General features: G+C 34.9%; 1 pseudogene; it reads right to left on the reverse strand.

Annotated features, from left to right (window-relative positions):
• Positions 1–1,792: 1,792 nt before the first annotated feature.
• LOC125934235 (uncharacterized) lies at positions 1,793–1,940 on the reverse strand (annotated as a pseudogene).
• Positions 1,941–16,182: the final 14,242 nt, after the last annotated feature.

The raw sequence follows: 16,182 nt of genomic DNA on the forward strand, positions 1-16,182 counted from the left end.
TAACAAAGAAAAGTGGCTTAGTTGGTTAGGCCTCTGACTTTGTTTTGTCTCAGGTCATGATCTCATGGTTCTTTGATTCGAGCCCCTCCCCTGCTCATTCTCTATTGCTCTGTCTCTCAAAATAAATGAATAAACATTAAAAAAATACTTAGGAATAAATTTGATCAATGAGGTGAAAGATCTGTACACTGAAAACTATGATACTTTGATGAAAGAAGTTGAAGAAGATACAAATAAGTGGAAAGATATTCCATGCTTATAGATTGGAAAATTAATATTGTTAAAATAACCATATTACCCAAAGCCATCTACAGATTTAATGGAATCCCTATCAAAATTCCATTGGCATTTTTCACAGAAGAAAAATAATACTAAAATTTGTATGGAGCCACACATGACCCCAAAAAGCCAAAAATATCTTCAGAAAGAAGAAACAAGCTAGAGACAATAAAAGTTCTGATTTCAAGCTATATTACCAAGCTATAGTAATCAAAGCAGTATAGTATAAAAACAGACACATAAATCAATGAAACAGACTAGAGACCCCAAAAATAAACCCACTCCTATATGGTCAATTAATTTTTGACAAAAGAGCCAAGAATATAAAGTGGGGAAATGATAGTTTCTTTATTAAATGTTAGGGAAACTGTATAACTACACATAAATGAATGAAACTGGATTCTTGTCTTATACCACATACAAAAATCAACTCAAAATAGATCAAAGACTTGAAGTTAGAAACCATAAAACACCTGACAGAAAACATCAGGAGTTTAAACATAAACTACTTGATATTATTAGTGTTGGCAGTGATTTTTTTTTTTTTAGGTTTGAGACCAAAAGCAAAGGCAACAAACAAAAGCAAAAAAACTAACAAGTGGGAACCCTTGTGCACTATTGGTATGAATCTTAATCGGTGCAGCCACAATGGAAAACAGTATATGGGAACCTCACTCTGGGTATATATCCAAGGGAAATGACAAATGGGATCTTGAAGACATAGCTGCTTATTTATGTTCTTTGCAGCATTGTTGACAATAGCCAAGGTTTAGAAACAACCTAAATATTCATCAATGGATTATTTGAAAAAGATTATTTGAAATACACACACACACACACACACACACACATATATATGTGTACATATATACATTATACACATTATATATATATACATATATACATTATATACATTATACATATAAAACTTATATTCTACTAGAATTACTCAAGTTTAAATGTACAATTATTAGGTAGGAAATATTTTCCAAAATGAGCAGGGAATTTGTAAATTCACTGTTGCCGTTTGTATTTATCAGGAAAAAGATTTTACATTCTTAAATGATTCTTTCACCAAAATTAGATTAAAAGTTACTGTACAACAAGAGACACCAAATACTGAGTTAGGTTTATATTGCTAAGAATGGCAGATCTAGAAACCCCAAGAATGGCAGATTTAGAAACCAGCTATAAAGGAACAAGAGACTTCTCTGAAACTCCTTATTAAAGAATTTATCCTCATCTGGAGTGCTATTTTTTGTGGAGGATAATTATTTCTAATTTTTCAATGATAGTAATAGGTGAGCAATTATCCTAAGAGGATGCCTTTTCTTATTTAGATTTTTTTTTAACTGGGCAGCCCAATAAAAGTATCTGTCTTTTCTACAACTGTACTCTGAGATACATTTCCAAATCCAGAGTGCTTTTTGAGAGAATACTCTTCAATTGTTTGAAGCCTGAGTGACTGCCCTAAGACAGTCAATCTATGAGGAAAGTTAGGCAACGCTTTTCTTAAAAGGGGGCAGTATTGATGCATGACAAACTACCCCAAATCTTAAAAATATAGACATATTGCAAAAAATTGGCTTGCAAGATTGTGATGGCTGACAGGGAAAGTCCAAAATCTACACTTGATCTTAGCCAAAAGGCCAAGAAGCGCTAAGTCCAAAATCTAAAGGATGGATGGTCAGAGGGTACAGGCTAAAACTCTAAAGTACAAGATGAAACAGCTGTTCATAGGTGGAATTTCCCTCTTCAAGTAAGCCTCTGATTGGCTTTTAGACCTTATTGAATCAGACCATACAAATTATCTAGGATAATCTCTCTTACTTAAAGTCAACTAATTATGGAATTTAATTACATCTACAAAATACCTTCTCAGCAGCGCCTAGTGTTTGGGTAATTAGGGACACACCAAAATGGCAATCACACTGGGCAAGTACATTTTCTGGTTTCTGTCTTGGGTATCCAGGGCTCATCAGAGAAGAAGATTCTCAAGCACAGGAAGTACGTACAAAAGGTGCTGGGTGGCCAAAAGACATGACATAAGGCCACTACACAAATTCACAATTCATGTGATTTTCCTCCAGGTTTCTTTTGAAGCTGTCAATGACACATTCTGCCCTTGCTGGTGATACCATTCACTCACTACCCACTGGGATTCCACCCCATCCTGAAGACCCTGCAGGTCACCTGTAGACTCCTGCTGATTTATTCCATTCGCCTTCCTCACACCCCTTTTCACAGCTCTTCAGGAAATGGGGGTTGGGGGGATTTCATTTCCAGATGGACTATTTTATACCAATTTTTACACCATATTTCTTTTAGTTTTTACTGTGCTTTCATTTTGTTACTTTTTAGTCTTAATCCCATTCTCTTCTACCTACCAGTATATATTCAAAAATGCTATCTCCCTTTAAAAATTTATTTCCTAGGATGGAATATTTCTTTTCCTTTCCTTTTTTTTTTCAGCTGCCCTTTGCCACACATCAGGAGTCCCAAATTCCATTTTTATCGTGGACTGTAAAGTGTCCATGTGGTGTTGAATTTTATAACTTTAGAATCAGTAGAGTCAAATATCATACAAATGACCTCTGCAAATCATGATGGAAATGGTCACAGTAGATGACACAGTAATAGCTAGGATCCTGCCAACTAAAATTAGGTTTAATTTGAGAAGAAACAAGTGTGAGTCAAAGCAGAACAAAAAATATTTGATCTGATCTTATCTTACTCTTCAATCCAAGCATGTTCATCGTTGAAAAAGTGCTTAGGATCTATGCAACACTTCTTAAAGTAATTACATCTTTCTTCAAAGACAAAATACTATTATTTGCAAACATTGTCAAAATATATCTGTATTAGATACCCTCATAAATTTCTTTATAGTGCATAAATGAATCTACATTGAATTTTTTTCTTGTGAAGCAGCTTATGTATGTTCATCTTTGTTATTCACAAGGTCAAAGGTAATATGGTTACCTTTATGCTTTTTTGAAACTAAGGTATGTATAATTTTTATTATCTATTCCAATGGTGAACTTTGGAGAAATATATTAAAAAATAACTATTCTCTGGAAAGGAAGAATGTAAAATGAATAAAAATTATTTAGATGAACTGCTTATACTATTGAATCTTATTAGAATCTACTAGTGAATCTTAAATTCTATTTTATGAAGCTTGAGCTTCCTAATTTTAGAGATAAGAAATAATATTCAGGGAATTTAAAGTATTCCCTGAGAAGAATTCCCTGAGAAGAATTCCAGTTCTGGTGGGAGCATGCAGGTAATCATACAGAATATTAAGAAGAACCATAGCCACAGTTAAAAAAGGAAACTAGGATCAGGAAAAAAAAATCCACAGGCAACAAATTGTGTTCAAATGTTGCCAAAAGCAGAGGTCCACAGCAAGTCAGGGGGTAGTTCCATGGGAATGTGCCAGGAAGTGAGCAAAGATCTATACCAGAAATGTAGAAATTGGAAGCTCAGAAATTGCTAGAGATAATACCTAACCCAATGAGAAGCAAAATATTAAATCACATATGATATTGGACTCCATTAATAGAGATTAATGCAATTATTAAGATGAGACTACACAGTGACTGGTGGGGAATTCCAGAGCCTGAGCTCAATTTAAATCTTATCTGGCATAATTGGTTTCTTTTTCTTTTTTTCTTTCTTTTTTTTATTAGACTTTTTTTTTAACATTTATTTATTTTTGAGAGACAGAGAGAGAGCATGAGACGGGGAGAGGCAGAGAGAGAGGAACACACAGAATCCGAAGCAGACTCCAGGCTCTGAGCTGTCAGCACGGAGCCCAACGCAGGGCTCAAGCCCACAAACCTGAGATCATGACCTGAGCTGAAGTCGGATGCTTAACCGACTGAGCCACGCAGGCGCCCCTGGTATATTTGGTTTCTGAAGTCATGTGATGGCATCTCTCTAGTTTGGTTTAAATATCAATGTAGAAAGTTCCAGATTATTTATTATTCCAGAAATATTTCCAGTTAGTTGATATCTGTTCTGTATATCCAAGCTGACCCAAAACTAGGAGAATACTGGGATTATGGCTACTCAATTCTCCACTTCCCAATTTGAGGTGGGAATGATACCAGTTGCCCCATGGATTCTGTCTGTCTGCAGTATTATCTTCCAGCTCACCTGAGAGGAGATCAAATGTTAGTTTACCCCCACTTAAGGGTAGAGTGTTTTTTTTTTTTTTATTAAGTTCACTTATTTATTTGGAGACAGAGTATGTGCATAATCAGGACAGGGGGCAGAGAGATAGGGAGAGAGAGAATTCCAAGCAGGCTCCATGCTGTCAGAAGAGAACCTGACACAGAGCTCAATCTCATGAACTGTGAGATCATGACCTGCTGAAATCAAAAGTCAGATCCTTAACTGACTGAGCCACCCAGGTGCCCCTGTTAAAACCTATATTCTTGGGTGCCTGGGTAGCTCCACTCATCTCACAGTTCCTGAGATCAAGCTCCAATTTGGGCTCTGTCCTGACAGCATGGAGTCTGCTTGGGATTCTCTCTCTCTGGATCTCTGCCCTCCCCAGCTTGTGTGCCCACTCTGTCACTCTCTCTCAAAATAAATAAGTAAACTTAAACAAAAAAAAGAATAAGTTTTAACAGAGAACAGGAGCTAGTTTCTCATTGAATACAATTTGCATTACCAGAGCTTATTTTTTAATCAGAGCAACTTATTATAAGATTTCACCACATTGACTTCCAGAAAGAGAGGGTCCCAGCAGAAGATAAGCATTGGAATTAGAACCAATATTGAATATAGTAGAATTTCTAAAGAAGCAGAGAGGGGAGACTTGAAAATTGCGGTGAGGATTATTTCCCTGAGATGGCAGTTTCAGCAAATAGAACTTCTATAACTGAAGGCATATCTTGTAAAGCAAAAACTGTGAGATGTAGGAAAGCCAGGACTATTAGTACAAGATTTTTTTAGGAGATCCCTGAGAGCCAGAGATGCTGTATTTTTAAGTTCTTTGCAGAAACAAAAAGGAAATCTTTTAACTCAGGAAGCTTGGAAAGCCACTCTGAATCAATCCTATTGTTACTGTCCAGGAATCTACAATAATAGTCAGTGAAAACTCATTGGCTACAAATGTGACCAGCAAAATAAGAACAAATCTCACCTCTAAATATGAATGTATTAAGGAAAAAGATGAAAAAGTTTAGCTTTTGTCACATCATTGGTGAAAATCATAATTAAATATTGCAACATCAACTAAAATATATTTAATAAAGTATTTGATGTTTTAAAGAAAGAAGATAAGAACAGCAGAAAGTCCAGAAATATAGGAACACAGAGAAGAGATGGTCTGTGAGACTAGTGTGTCAAATGGAACTATCAAAAACCTGAGAAAGCTATGAAAGAAAAAGAATTAGTTATATCATAAGTGAAGGAAAAAAGTACACCAAAAATACATTGATGCAAACTATAACTGGATCAAAATTTTAATGTCAAAATGATGTTCTAGATGTACTAGAAGAAAACATGAATAAATTTCTCTATAACCTTGGAGTAGGAAGGCCTTCCCAGCTGTGACTTACCGTCCAGAAACCATAAAAGAACAGTTTAATAAATCAAAAACATTTACAAAATATTCTAAACAAAAGCAAGACACAAATGGACAGTAGTGGTACATGTGCAATATGAGAGGATTACCCTGCCAGCAGGTGCATGGAGAAAGGGAACAGGTGGGGCACTCAGTGTTACTGCCTCCATCCCCAGAGAGGGAGGAGCAGCACAGGCTTGAGTGGTTCTCTGGAGGGGAGGCAGAAAATGGCATATGGCCTAAGAGCTGCTGACAGAAAGGTGGGAACCTTGACTTTCATCATGGGCTTGGAGGAAGCTCATGGCAAAGGGCACCAGCAAGATATGTTTCATCATTGCTCACAATCCCAGAGGCAACATGTTAGTAGATAAGTTAAATACTGTATCTACATAAAAAAAGTGAATACTTTCAGTCCTGTGAGCTATGTTTCAGGTCCAACACAGATTCAAATTCTATAACAAGGAATTTCCAAATTCATATCTTACAGAAGATAACTAATGTTTAAAGGGATTCTACACAACAGAATGGAAAAAAGCCAACAGCTCTGTAAAAGGGGGCTACAGATATACATAAAGAGTTCGGAGAAAAATACATGTAAGTGGCTCTTAACCATATGAAAAGATGTTCAATCTGGCTTCTGAAAATCCGAAATCAAAAAATTTTTAAAAATAATATTTTTAATCAGAAAATGAAAAAAAAATTGGGCTACTATATTTTTTTTACTTGTTAGATATAAAAATCTAAACATGTACAGTATGTCCTTGAAAGGGGCATAAGAAAATCATTTCTTTCATTCACTACTAAGAAAGATGCAAAATACTACCATAGTGGAGGAAAATCTTGCAAATCTACCATCTGACCTAGCAACTCCACTTCTAAGAAGCTATACCAAACACGTCGTGCAAAATGAGGGCATGAGGCTATTTACAGCAGCAATACCTATGATAACAATGGATGTGAAAGAATTCAGTTTTCCATCAATGGGGGTCTGATGGGTTAAATTATAGTACATCCACAAAATGGAGTGACCTTTTATTGTCCAGGAAGTCAAATTCTGGGCACCTTGGTGGCTCAGTTGGTTAAGCATCCGACTCTTGATTTTGGCTCAGTTCCGGATCTCACAGTTCATGAGATCAAGCCCCATGACCAGCTCTGCTCGGGGTGTGGAACCTGCTTCTCTCTCCCTCTGCCAATCTCCCACATTTGTGAGCATGCTGTCTCTCTCTAGAAAAAAGAAGTCAAGTTCACAAAGATGAATTGAGGCAGGGATTGAGGAGCTGTGACATCCATGATGATTGTCTATGAATGAGAGAGAAAAATACCTGCCTAAGTATCCAGTTTTTTTCTTTTCCATGTATATATATATGATCTTTATATACTTTTTTCTTTACTTATACATTATAATTATAGACACTGACATCTTAAACTTCCCCAAACTGAAATAGGCACTAAATCCAGAGATTGATTTTATAAGTGAGTTTTGAAGGTTGCTTTTGTACTTCAGTAAAAAGGTGGATCCACAAATTAATAATATTTATATAATTTAGGAATTATACAACATAGCGTTGAGAATATTATGAGTTGGGAAATTCCGTTTTTACAGACAGGTAAAGAAAAGGACCTTTCTTTATTCTTCCCAGTCAGCCTGTGGAAGATGTCCAATTCAATCCTACACATTAAACTCGCAGGCAATTACCTTTCCACTACATACAAAAAGAGAATATCTGTTTTTTGACAAAATATTAACCATAAATAAATCTAAATCATTTTTCTAAGCATTTTATTCAAAGTAACTGCATACAACTTCTGTTCATACAAAATAACAGAAAATTATTAGCAAAGATATATCTTGTTAATAAATCTCCATAGATCTTGTCATGGATATAAATTCAGTCACTTGATATGTTTTATTTAAGTTAAAATGGCTTAATGTGTATGTCATAATACATCTGTGGTAGATTGTTATTCATAATTCACACTCTTTTTCTTTGTAAGAGACCTGAAAGGATGCACCCCTTCTGGGGGTAGGTGATTTGCAATGCCTTCTGGAGGTACAGCATAATTCCCGATTTTACTAACTTTAGACAGACCACGTGACTAGTTTTGGCCAATGTGAAAAGGCATGGTTATACAGCATCCACAGACAGTATTAAGTATGACACATTTATATCAGTTCTTACTCTTCCACTTCCTGAAGAATTTTCATGTACTATATAGGTGCTACTTTTCCTGTGTTCTGGGATAAAGAGACATGCCAATCATACCCAAAATGGAACAAAACTGCAGTCTGAAACAATCTTAGCCTGAAGCCCAGCAACTGCCTGGAGCAAAGCTGCAGCCACCCCATAGCTATGTACTGTGTGAGTGATAATTAAGATTCTTCACCATTATAGCAAAGCTTAGTAGTATTTTTGTAATTACTGATTACAAAATAATTTTGTATTTTTTGTAATATAATTGTATTCCATTAAAGAGTCTCATTAAGTATTCTTTAGTGTTTTTTTTAAATGGTTTTGCTTGAGTCTTATTTTCTCATAATGATGAGCAGATACATATTCTATTGCATAATCTTGTCCATTTCTCTTAAATTTTGAATATATATTCCATACATTCAACAAGTATGTATTGGTTAATTTCTGATATGTTATCACTGCATTTTCTGCTTCAAGTTTTCCACTCTTTTCCAATTGTTTAATTTGGAAAATAAAATAATGATTTTTCTTAAATTTATTTATTTTGTTTTAGAAAGGGGGGGGGCGAGCAGGGGAGAGGGGCAGAGAGAGAGGGAGGGGGAGAGAGAGAGAATCTTAAGCAGGCTTCACACTCAGTGTGGAGCCTGACATGGGGTTCGATCCCATGATCCTGGGTCATGACCTGAACTGAAATCAAGAGTCCGACGCTCAACCGGCTGAGCCACCCAGGCACCCCAAATAAAATAGTGATCTTGAGAAAAGTTTGTATACTAGAAAAAATAAGTTGGTTGTATTAAATAATGAATACAATTTCAACTACCCAATGAATTCAATTAAACACATCTAACCACCATGCAAGTCTTGAGTTGACAAAATGTATTAACATTTCTTTTTTTTTTTAATGATTATTTTTGAGAGAGGGAGAGACAGAGCACGAGTGGTGAAGAAGCAGAGAGAGGGGGACACAGACTCTGAAGCAGGCTCCAGGCTCTGTGCTGCTGGCTCAGAACCTACTCAGGGCTTGAACACACTAGGGGCTTGAACCCACTAACCCTGAGATCAAGACCTGAGCAGAAGGCAGACACTTAACCAAATGAGCCACCCAGGTACCCCAATGTATTAACATTTCTAAAGAGACATTGAGTCAATTAGAAAAGAGTGTTGGTTTGATGTGGATTTATGCAAGAATAGAATCATGAAAGTGAATATGCTTGCAAACTCTGCCCAAGGGAAAGAACACTGTAGCTGATGGATGCTTTGTATTTCATTCAGTAGTTCAGTCCATGTTTGTTGTGAATTGATCACATTATGCCATTTTAGTTCACAACTATTAAGCACTTAATTGATCAAGCTTATTTGCCAATGGCTCTGATTGTCATGCACACAAAGACATATTTACAAAAGAGTTGGAATCCTGTGGAGGGCTACCTAGGGGAAGAGAATTCACTGTATCTGCAGACAAATATCTTCTGGCCCCTGTGTCAGTTACTGACTTTTTTGTTTTTTAAAAAAATAAAATTGAGTTTGCTTAATGTGATTTTTTTCCCTTAGACTTAGAATGATTGATTCTCAGTGGTTAATTCTGAACCCAGTAAATTCAGTAATGCAGTTATTCCAGATGTTGTTTAAGGAGCATGGGATAGGTGTGTGAAAAAAAAATACAAAAATCTCTGCCCTTTTGGAACTTAAAAATTCACTAAGTTAATGCCATACTCTGATTTTACTTGAAGGTAGCCCTTTGGCCTTCTCTTTTTGCCTTATCTCTTCAATTTCCATCTGCTACAATTCCCATATGTTTTGTCAATTGAAAGAGGCATTTAATCATCCAACTCGTAGATATTGTGCTGGGAAGCCTTCTGGAAAGAATCAATGGATGTGCATTATCCTATAATCCTAAATTTTGTCCAGTAGTAGTCATACTTTTTTCCTTCCTCGATGGTCTTGAATTCAGGTGGTAGCCAGTCATTTAAAGATTATCTTAAAACTGTGTTCTGTACATCAACAAGTTAATTTTCTACATTATTTACTTCCAGATTTAGTTCTTCCTAATTGAATTCAACATAAGAAAAGGATAGTATAGGTGTCCACATAACTTGATAATCTATTTTAGTTGGGTTTCTCTTTAATTCTCTCTGGGAGTTTGAAAAACACCCAACATTAAAATAATCATCACTCTACAAATATTTATTGAGCATCCATTATATGAATATGCTATGTATATACCATCATGTATTGAAATTATGCAGAAGCCATTGAAGACATTGATGACAAAAAATTCAGTTGAGAAACAAAATGGTCTGTACTACAATGAAGCTAGAAAGAAAAGGGTTTTGAAATTAGATGGACCTATCTGGAATGATTCTGACATTTAAATATCTTTGCAAATTTGCAAGGCATATCATCTTTCCACATTTTGATTTCCTTATTCAAAGAATGAGATGAAATTACCTATTATAGTGAGAATTAGGATTTTAAAATGTATCTAAAATCTTGGTAGAAAATAGCAGTTTAATAGTTTTAAAATGCGCTTACTACTGGAATAAAATACCCTCTACTTCTTTACTATAGATTTACAAAAGCAGTGTGTGTGTGTGTGTGTGTGTGTGTGTGCGCACGTGCGCGCATGTGCTATGGGTACATGCAAAAGATACTTAAATAACAAAACAAGGAAAGAAAAGAGACTTGATTAAGTGCCATAAAAATTCAGGACAAATCTAAAGTGACATAGAATGAGGTAGTTAATGGAAACTTCCCAGAAGAAGTACAGTTTTAGAATATGGGAAGACATGTCTTTTAGATGAAATTATGTGCATGAGTAACTATCAGTTCCAGTTTTAATAAAATGGCCATTTTATAGTGCTATGCATTAGTAGATAATGTGGAAAATAATATTGGGGTCCCTCCCTTAATGGTCTTAAATAATAAGTTAAAGATTCCCTTCTCTGGTCTGATGACATTGAGGGGCAACTACTGATTTTTTTAAGTTTGGAAGGACATGATAGAATGGTGACTTTAGAACAAAATATACACCTACATCTTTGCCTGCTAGATGATTCCTATAAGTGGAATGATTTACCTTGCTGCTTTTGGATGTCCCTTAACTTCCTTAGAGGTCATGCCCACAGGCCCATATAATTCATCAGATAAGAATTTGAAGGAAAAATATGAGGCAGGGAATGATAAAAGATCTCTGGAATACTTAAGTTCCTCACTAACATCTTGTCTTACAAAGTGATTAAATATCTCTATCAAATCAAATGTGCTTCTTTTCTCCTTAAAACAGCCTTGTGAATCTAGTAAGAAAATTCCTTTGCTTTTGTATGCTTTAGGGCAACCAAGACACATGATTAGGTAGGTGGCCCAGCCTTAAGTATTTTATTCCGGGAAGAATAGGGCTGAGAACCTAGATTTCCTGCTGCAGAAGGTTAAAGGACCCTCTCTGCAGGTGGAAATTAAATGTACTTCTCCAAAGAAGAGGCTCCTGTGAGAATGTCAGAAATTCTGGCAATAGAACTCAATTCCCACATTCCATTTTCACTTTACAAGGAGGTAGATTCCCTTGGGCCAAGGACAGCATACTGTTCACACTTTAAAGCTTCCCTCACCATGATTGTAACAGCCAAATATCTTGTAACTGAGCTGTGCATCTAATAGAGCAATGTTTTAAACCAAAATTTTTTTAAATGTTACTTTTCAACTTATACTAGTTTTTTATCCCCCCAAAACCATTAGATTCTATTGTAAACACGGTCCAGGAAATAATAATTGCTCTGATACTTCTGAAAAGACTTTTATTTTTCTTAAACACCACTACCATCTCCAAATACGCTGTAGAGAAAAACAAAACATCTTAAAGACTTTTCATGTTATCTTCAATTTTTTATGGAACAGGAAATATTTTTAGATATTATTTGTTCATTCTTCCTAAATTATAAATTCACCAAAACATAATTTATTGTAGTCCTACCATTGAGTATTTTGGGAAGAAATTCAATTAAACACTTGGTAAGTTTCCCTTTTTCCTTTGTTATTGAAATAATATCAATATACAATATCTTACTAATTTCAAGTGTACATCATTGTGACTCAATATTTTTATACTGCACACTTTTTCCACAGAATCAGAACAAAGAACCCTAAAATTTGTATGGAAACACAAAAACCCCAAAATAGCAAAAACAATCTTGAGAAAGAAAAAACAATGCTGGAGGTATCACACTCCCTTATTTCAAACTATAATAGAAAGCTCTAGTAATCAAAACAGTATGGTATTGGTAATTTTTCTTTTGATGATTTTCTGATTTTCCTCCTTTTAATAACTTAAAAATAAATTCAGAATGTTAAAAGTGGATTTGGAAAGATCACCTTTGATTGATTAGCATATAGAAAGATATGAAATATTTTCATTCCCTCTGTAATAATAAATCATCGGATTAATTTTTAAAAATCGTATTTTCCTTTTAAATAATTTTCTTTAATGTTTATTTATTTTTGGAAGTTAGAGAGACAGAGTGGGGTAGGGGCATAGAGAGAGGGAGACACAGAATCTGAAGCAGGCTTCAGGCTCTGAGCTGTCAGCACAGAGCCTGTCATGGGACTTGAACCCACAAAGCATGGGATCGTGACCTGTGCCAAAGTCAGACACTCAACTGACTGAGCTACCCAGGTGCCCCTGTATTTTCCTTTTAAACCATCAACAACACCAGATGCAAGGAAATATAAGAGAAATAAACTCAAGTTGATGCACACTTCGTAGATTAAACAGGAGATAGATTTTCTATTCCTGAAGCCATGTGGGATCTGGGCTATCAAATAAGCAAGCTTAGCATAAAAATGGCAGTATATGTTAACAGGATAAGAATTAGCCAAACTTTTGATAATTGAATGGGCTGACATTGCCATATTAGATTCTGGAGAGCCACAGTGGATACAGTATACTATTGATATAGAGCAATTCTCCCTAACCGTTGAGTAAGGAGAGGTTGGGAGCTCAACTGGAAAGCAGAAGGAAATTTTTGCTATATAAGGAGATTATTTACATGTAACATATATGCCCCGCATGTATAATATTTTTTTCAGGACCTTGTTGCCAGGTTGTGCTGTTGGGCTACAATGTGGGAAGTTGTTCTACATTTATAATTCTCTAGGTATTTGCAGAAAATTGAGGGGTTTTTGTTTTGTTTTGTTTTGTTTTTTAATTTAATCTGGAAGTTTATGCCTCTTAATCCCCTTCACCTATTTTGCTCATCCCACCACCTTCCTTCCCTCTGGCAATCACCAGTTTGTTCTCTGCATAAGAGTCTGTTTGTTTTGCTTGTTTTTTGTTTGTTTGTTTTGTTCATTTGTTTTGTTTTTCAGATTACACATATAGGTTAAACTATATGGTATTTATAATTTCTTTGACTTATTTTATTTAGCATAATAACTTCTGGTTTCATCTGTGTTCTCTCAAATGGCAAGATTTCGCTTTTTTATGGCTGAGTAATATTCCATCATATAATTGTGCACACACTACATTTTCTCTATCCTTCAAAACAAAAACATTTCAATGGGTTCACCAGAGATGTGTCTAGAGTACTTATTATGGAATAATTATAATTAAAGATTCTAATTGCTTCAACAGATTTAGGATTGTTAATATTTTTCATCTGAAGTTTTGGTTTAGTCTGTTCCAAAATGATTCATGGGAAACCATCATAAAACTGCTAACAAAATGAAAGGCAACCTACAGAATATATACAATATATGCAAATATTCACTCATTATGTTGTTTATCTAATATCTAAAAATAGTATAATTTTACATGTCAATTATATCTCAATAAAAAATGAACAAATTACACAAGTTAAAAAGTAAATAATGTTGATAGAGTTGAATATATATTAATTTTTAAACCTTATTAGATAAAACAGTAAACAAAGAAAAATGATATACTAGAAAAATAATCACAATATGGATTAACACTCATGATGCATGCATTTTTAAAAAGCTATTATAATTGCACATGTGAAGAGGTGAGAGTGGCTTAGCCTCAGATGCTTGCATTGAAGGCAGTTAAAGTGATCACATTTTGGACATACCACCTTCCTTACCTCTCAACGGTTTAGTTAACATCACTTTGCCATACTATCTCATGAAAAATTATGACATTCGCCAGATAATAGCACCAGAGGTGGGATTAACAATGACATGTCACTCAAAAATACGCTAATAACACATCATTTTTGGTCTACGTTCATAGAAAAGGATATTAAATATCTTTACACTAATTCAAGAGAAAATTCACTTTGAGTCACTTTTTTTTTCCCCTGCTGTAGCTTTCCAAAATTAATAAATGTACTTTCACGAAAGGGACTTCTCAGTGAATAACGCTGATATATTTTCATGATGGTTACCAGTGGAGAAAGTGTATCCCATGCATCTTACTTAAATCTAACAATGCTGCAAGGCAGACAGGCTAAATATTATTATCACCATGCAGCTAATGGGGAAAGTGACAGCAAGACATATTATTTATAGGCCATTTATTTTCTAACCATAGCTCTAAGTTATATCGAGAGTTACGATTTAAAAACAAAATAAAAAAAAAATGGTCCCTGTTTTCCAGGGAGATCATTGAAAATGCCATCAACAGGAATTTAAATGCATCTGAGAAGTATGGAATAACTCAGAAAGGCTCGTTAGTGGATCTGTTAAATAGTGAATGGATCTAGGCCAAAGTGAGAAAGGTAGAAATTGAGAAATAAGAAGGGCTTTTAGCAATAACAATAATTTACACAAAAGTCTTGAAACATGATGTCAGAATTTACTCTATAAATGAAGAAATCAGTATAATGATCATAGACATGTGATAGAACTGAAGAGGTTCAATTGTAAATATGCTGAAAGCCTTTCTTCAAATGTGTAGGGTACCATTGGAGGCTTTTGAGCAGTAGCTTAACAAGGTCAGATTAATAATTTCGAAGATAATTCTGGTAATTAAGGTGTAAATTTCAATGGACTAGCAGAAAATTGGAGATTAGGAGGGAAATAGGAGATTTACAATAATCCAGACAACACATATGAGGACCTGAATAGACATTGGCACTGGGAATTTGAAGGTGACGGATGACACTAAAAGGTATTACCGAAGCAGGAAGTTAGGATTTCCTCCATGCTTGCAAAAGAGGATGTACAAGGGGACATTGTGGTTACAGGGGAACTGATGAAAAGAAGTAGAAGAGGAAGTCAGGTCATTGGAGGGGAAAGGATTTCATGGGATTATGAGGGTTTTAGGTTTGACTTTGTTAAACAGAAGACCCTGGAGGTCTTGATTTTAAAAGGAACACAATTTGCTTTATGTTAAAATCACTTTGGCTGGCTACTAAGTTGAGAATGGACCATGGAAGATAGAAGTAGAAGCAGGGGGACATACTATGATGGATAGTAATTCAGGTGAGAGAGAATAGTGGCTAAAACCTGACAGTAGCAGTGCAGAGAGAGGGGGTTGAATTCAAAAATGGTTTTCCCTTCTATTCCATCTTTTAATCACGTAACGAACCTGCATGATCAGATTCTAAACAGAAATTCTTCCTGAAAAGATCCTGTAAAGTGTATATTCAAGGTTTCCAACCCTTATGATATAGGAAAGGATAACTAAAGAGGAAAATAATACAATCACTAATTCCCTTGACTATTAGCCCACATGGTGTAATTAACAGAAACTCTCACACTTTTTTGTGCATTATAATGTACATTTTTGGAAATTGTATCCTAAGGAAGAGATAAATCCTAATCTTTACTACTTTGGAAAGTAACAAAATAAATAAAGTTTTAATAATGGAAAACTTTAAACTATTTTAGAAAAGTGTAATATAGTAAGTTTTTTAATATTACAAATATATTTCAACTTTGGTTTTTAAATCTACTTTGAGATTTGAATTGATTATTGCAATGTCTTTTTAAGATACTGTAGAGTTCTTAGTGATTTCTATATCTGTTGTATAGAATTCATATCTGTTGTATCCATATCTTATTATTTATTTATTTTTAAAGTTTATTTATTTGGAGAGAGGGAGAAAGAGAGAGAGAAAGAGAGAGCACATGAAAGAGGGAGGGGTAGAGAGAGATGGAGAGAGAGAACCCCTAGCAGGC

Source organism: Panthera uncia (genome assembly GCF_023721935.1).
Source record: "Panthera uncia isolate 11264 chromosome A1 unlocalized genomic scaffold, Puncia_PCG_1.0 HiC_scaffold_16, whole genome shotgun sequence".
Classification (NCBI taxonomy): Eukaryota; Metazoa; Chordata; class Mammalia; order Carnivora; family Felidae; genus Panthera; species Panthera uncia.